The sequence below is a fragment of the Tasmannia lanceolata genome, unplaced genomic scaffold (assembly GCF_043159265.1).
Source record: "Tasmannia lanceolata isolate RefF3 unplaced genomic scaffold, GAP_Taslan_0.1 ptg000003l, whole genome shotgun sequence".
Lineage (NCBI taxonomy): Eukaryota > Viridiplantae > Streptophyta > Magnoliopsida > Canellales > Winteraceae > Tasmannia > Tasmannia lanceolata.
In genome coordinates this window covers 54,171,641-54,177,411 of record NW_027518680.1, presented here as the reverse complement: position 1 = coordinate 54,177,411, position 5,771 = coordinate 54,171,641, and the positions used below count along the sequence as shown (strand labels likewise).

The window sequence follows — 5,771 nt, the reverse complement described above, 5'->3', positions numbered from 1 at the left end:
CATGCTTGTTAAGGAGGGATAAAGGAGTTTAATGTGTAATGTTCATGTACTTATGGGTAGTTTAAGTGAATTGAAAGCATGAAATGAAAAAGAATGATTCCAACAAAATTGAAGTTCTTGATAAGGCCTCTCTCATTTCCAATTGAGCTCAGCACGCTTCCCTTTTTTTGTTTGTTGCGTATGTCGTCACGATGGAGGACCCGTGCCCATTTTGCTAGGAACCTTCATTTAAAATTAAGAGCCGCTATTCTTGCGAAGCCAATTATGAATTTAATTAATGTTGAAAAGGAAACGAAAGAGATCCCGGGTCTTCTTATATTATATTTAAGGATTTTCTAGGCAATTTTGCAAAAAGCCATTTCACAACTCACTTTTTCAGGAGAGAACAGCCAATTCAGATGAATTAATTAAGAAATATCTGCTTCTAGGTGTTTGTTCTCTCCTGAAACTTTTTACAAAAGGGCAATGATAAATTCGCACCCTCTGTAGGATATTTCGCACCCCTGTAACGTGATTTGACGTTAAAAAGCATTGAAGTCTGCCACATACCCCCTTTAAAGGGGTGCGAATTATCCTGCAGGATGCGAATTTATCATCGCCCTTTACAAAATTGCCTAGCAAATCCCCTATTTTTATGAGTTTAAGAACCAAACGAAATAATATATAACTGGGAAAAATGAAATTTCTAAGGGCATGTTTGGCTACCATGAATTTTTTTCCTGAAATATTAGCTTTCCCAATGGTGACAGACAGTGGAAAAGGGATATATGAGTAGCTCACCTTTAAGTCTCTCCTTCTCCGATCCGATCCACGCCTCTCTCCCCACTTGACTAGAGAAAATAATTTATCATAAAAGAAATTCATGTTTGCCAAACATGGTCTAAGGGTTCGGTTGGATTGCCAGAATCAGGTGCTAGAATCGCCATCCTATTCCGATTCCATCGGATTCTGACTTTTGTTTAAAAAAATGAACCGAATCAAGGGAGGCGGAAATGAGACCAAGGCGGAATTAAAGAAGAAAATGCCGGAATCTGTCTCTCACCCGAAGAAGTGGTATTCGGATACCGCTTAGTAATTTTTTGAATTAATTTTAATTTTTAATTTTTCTATTCCATTTCCAGTAAAATTGGAATTGGATACCGATTTTGATTCCTTATTGTGTGCCAATCCAATCGATGCTAAAAAGGAAACATGTTATGAATTATGTAGTTGTTGCCAGAGCAACAACTTCTTATATTAAAGAAATAAGAGACTAGACAATAAAATAAGTAAAGAACTACTAAGAAGGAGAATTCTTATCAACCAAGAGAAAGCAAGAAAGGGAATCCTATGACTTAATTAATGAGAACAAAATAAAAATGCCTTTTGACAAAGGAATATGTTATATTCGCATCTTTTTTCCTCGGGACCGTCTCCGTATAAAAGAGTAGTCATAAATACACTACAGGTGGCTGTCCCAAGTTAAAAAAAAAAGGGTGAATATATCACACCTAAGGAGAAAATAAAGAAATAAAAGATGCCTTTCGACAAATGACAACAGCTAAAAAAATACATCAATTCAAGTATATGATCGGCAACTTAAGAAGCAACGCACAAGCTTTCAAAGGAGGCAAATATTGTTTTATCCATGAGAGAGACTTCAATTTTTCAAACGTCCACGTAATTGTTAGGGTGATGTTGGAATTATATAATACAATTTCTAAAATCTGCCACAAATATGCCCATTTTTGCTCTCCACTTTTGGAGGGGTTAGGATGATGCAATGAAGCTGATTTTTGGTACACACCCTATCTATGATGGGGCCTTGCAAATGAATGGTTTGGATCACCACAAAAAATGTGGGACCCATGTGTTTGGGCCCTCCAGCTCATATAAGCTATATGAGCTTCAAGCTCACAATCATTTTCCTCTCTCTATATATATAGAGAATTTATATGATGGGTGACCGTGAAAACACGTGAAGTCTAAAAAAGTAGGTACGACCCACCTTTTTTGATGATCCAAACCGTTCATCTGTTTGGGCACAACGTAAATAGGTTGTACGTTGTGCCCCAAAAATCAGTTCCATAGGATGATCCTAACCCTCCGATCCGAACTGATATGAATATGGAGATTTCCAAAAATCATTTATGGAATCTTGTAGAGGAAAAAGGAATATTTTTTTTTAATTCTCGATTTTTCTCCTTCATTCTCTCTCATATTCTTTTACCATTTAGCCCCTAAATAATTCAAATTTATATGGTTTTCAATGACCATAGGCTATCTATTATTCCTCTACCACGTAACCACGCGTCTCATCTCCCTCTCGCTCTCTTTCCCTTTGATGCCTTCTAGAGGTAAGTTTCTAACAGACTGTTTGATGGAAAGAGTAGTTTCACCCTTGGTAGATGAGGGTGAAGGACATCCTTGTTCAACAAGGCCTGGCTAAGGCGTTGAAGGGAAAGGATACGAAGACAGAGAAGATGAAGGATACTGATTGTGGTAGATTGTATTGTCTGGTTGGGGACACAATGACTAGCGTTCATAAGATCTCAATGGCTAGTTGGAAGCAAAGTGGTGACGTGTGCACGCATAGGGTCTCTAGCACAGTTAGTGTAGAGATGAGTTTCCAGATTGCAGACGATGGTGAGTAGGTGATGGTACCCGCCATGCGGATGATGGATCGAGACCCCTCTTTATGGTTGATTGGGTGAGTCAGCGGTTGGCAGCTACACATGTACATTGGCTGTGTTGATTGAGTGAGGTGGAGTCAGAACTTGGATGATTCGAGGGTATGTAGCTGGCACTTCAGAAGACCAATGGTGGTTTGCGGCGACAACAGATCGACGACGACATCAACAGAAAATCTTCAGTTGGCTGGGAAACAAGCCAAGGTGGAGATTGTTGGTAAAGTTACCTTGTTTCTTACCACCTCTAGTTACCTAATATAATTAGGTTTTCTAATTGTGGTCGGAAGGCAGAACATGAAAGTATGTTTTTTTAGATTTTGTAAAACGTATGATATGAAAAGCTAGAGGGAGGGTTTTTCTCTTGGGGGTGGGAGGTTCTTTGTCTGGTGGCTGCAAAAGGAGGCAAGAGAGAGAAAGAAGATAAGGGAGAGAAAGAAGATAAGGGAGAGAGATAGAGAGGAAGAAGAGAGTTTCTTCTCGGGGTTTTCTTCTCAGGTTTTCTCTTGGGATTTTTCTCGGGGTTCTCTTGTTCACAGTCTTGGTTGAGAAGACAAGGAAAGGGTTTTGGTTCGCGGGTTAGCGGGTTAATCTCGTTGTAATAGTTATAATTTTGTTTTCTCATAGTGAAGATCGCGTTCTCACCCGTGGATGTAGACATTTTGGCCGAATCACGTAAAATCCAGGTGTTCATCTTGTGGCTTGTGTTTATCTTTTTACTTTTCCGTTTATTTGTATATGATCGGATTGGGATGGGATTTGCCCAGCAGATTTTCTCAACAAAAATCTTAGGGTCATGTTTTTTTTTTTTGTATTTTATCTATTTTTCCTCAGGCCAATCAAATTGATTTGGAAAATCATGTTAGATGGGTAGGGTTAGGGTTGACCCTCTTCGACTCAAGGCTCGGTTTGGTTCGGGTTAGGGCTGGGGTAATGCTACCTCGGGTTGCACTGGGGTTGGCCTCAAACCGATCTAATACGGCTTGAGTTGCACCCCTACTATTGGGGTACCCTTACGACTAGTTTTTTGTTGCATTACTTAAAATATAGAAGCATACATGAACTGTGTGTGCGCGCGCGCGCGCATGCGAAAAAAATGTTCAAATTTTGTTCAACAGTAAAGATTATCTGCCCATTCGTCACGACTATTTGATCGAAGGCAAATGAACACAATCCTACATATAAGAAACTTACATGGTCTCCAAACATTGTGTAGTTGATATACCCTATTGTTCATAAAGCAAAATGTAGAATTTTGAAAATGAAAGATGTAAATTGTCTTAATAATATCTGCTTTACCTCCCTACTAGTTTTTTACCTATTCAAAGAGTACCGATGTTTGTGTGGAATATTTCCTGATGTTAATGAACAAGACATCTCTTTGTTGACACTATCTTCCCTCTGTTTGTGTGTGTGAAACTCTCAAGATGTAGAAAATATTGATAAGAATCATTTACATGTCTCTATCACATAACTTGAAAGCATGAATCACATGAACTGTACAAATCAAACTTCTTTATTCTTCCTTAAAAAAGCACGCTAAATTCAAAACCCATCTGGAAAATGAGGGGTTGGGATTAAGTTTAGGTTAGCTTTTCTTGCCAGAGTTATGCCAAAGTTCTCACTCATGTCCAAATCCCCTGCTTTCATCTTATGAGGGAGTTTCCAATCAAAGAAATAGAGAAGGTTGGCAAGGGCTAACTCAGTAGAAGCTAGTCCAAAATAAATACCAGGACAAGCCCTCCTTCCTGCCCCAAATGGGATAAATTCAAAGTTCTGTCCCTTGAAATCAATAGAATTACGAGAAAACCTCTCTGGCTCAAACTCTTCAGGGTTCTCCCAATGTCTTGGATCTCTTGCTATTGCCCATGAATTAACAATAACCCTAGTCTTCTTGGGTATCTCATATCCATTGATTTCACATCTCTCATTTGATTCTCTAGGAACTAGCAATGGAAGAGGAGGGCACAGCCTCATAATCTCCTTGATAACTAGTTTTAAGTAGCTCAATTAATCAATTTCACTCTCTGCTATCTTGTCCTTTCCTTTGAAAACCTGTCTTATCTCTGCCTGTGCTTTCTCGATCACTCTAGGGTTTCTCATTAGCTCTACCATTGCCCATTCCATGATAGTTGATGAGGTCTCAGTCCCCGCTGCGAACATGTCATGTAAAGAGAATAAATACATTGATTTCACACAACCAACCGATGCTTTATTTGCTGTATCAGTGATTAAAATCCTAATACAAAGAAAGACAGATTTCTCACCACCGGAAAATCCTCTCCTCAAATAGTGAAACCAAAGTTAGTTTACACTAGCCCAAAATCAACAACCAAAGTAGAAGAAGAACAATGCCAAAAAAGATGTGCTTCAATATATGATAGAAAGAACAACACTACAAGATCAAGAACAATAAAAAAGAAGAAAGCTTCAAGAGGAAAGCTTGCACACAAGAGAGCTTCAATGAAGCTTCAATGGAGGTCTAGGTAGTGGAGAATCTCTATCAAGTTAAGTTAATGAGAATTAGGCTTGGTCAAGGAAAGTAAAGAGAAAATAGCTTAGGTAAGTGGTAGTGGATATGAGAAAGTGGTGTCATTAATGCTTAGAGAAGTGGTGGGTTTGGAGTTCCAAGTAAGGGTTTGAATTTGAAATAGGTAGGTAATGGGAAAAGATGGAGCAAACATGTGTGGCTCACACATGTGCAAGCTAGGCCAACAAAAACCAAAACGCCCATGGACACAAAATACATATTTCTCCTCATTACATCACTAAAATAAAAATAAAAATAAAGCTACCCAAAAAATACACTTTAAAATTTAACAGGAATTAACTAAAGTTTTTTGAGAACGTGATGGTTTTAGTTTTTATCTCTAGTCTTATCCTTTTCAATTTGTTTTGTGATTGAGTTTCGAGTTCAGTTTTTATTTCTACTTCTCATGACAACAACAACAAAAAGTTCTAAGGTTGTTATTGGGTTTCAAGTTCAGTTTTTATTTCTAATTTCACTTGCCCTATCTGTTAGGAAACATACATACCAAGATGACTGCTTTTATGTTGTCGGCTATGAGAGGAAACTTCAGGTGAGGAGATTACAATTGTAGAGAC

At 38.3% G+C, this 5,771-nt stretch overlaps 1 pseudogene; it reads right to left on the bottom strand.

Moving 5' to 3' along the window:
* Positions 1-4,211: 4,211 nt before the first annotated feature.
* On the bottom strand, positions 4,212-4,853 carry LOC143869934 (desmethyl-deoxy-podophyllotoxin synthase pseudogene; annotated as a pseudogene).
* Positions 4,854-5,771: the final 918 nt, after the last annotated feature.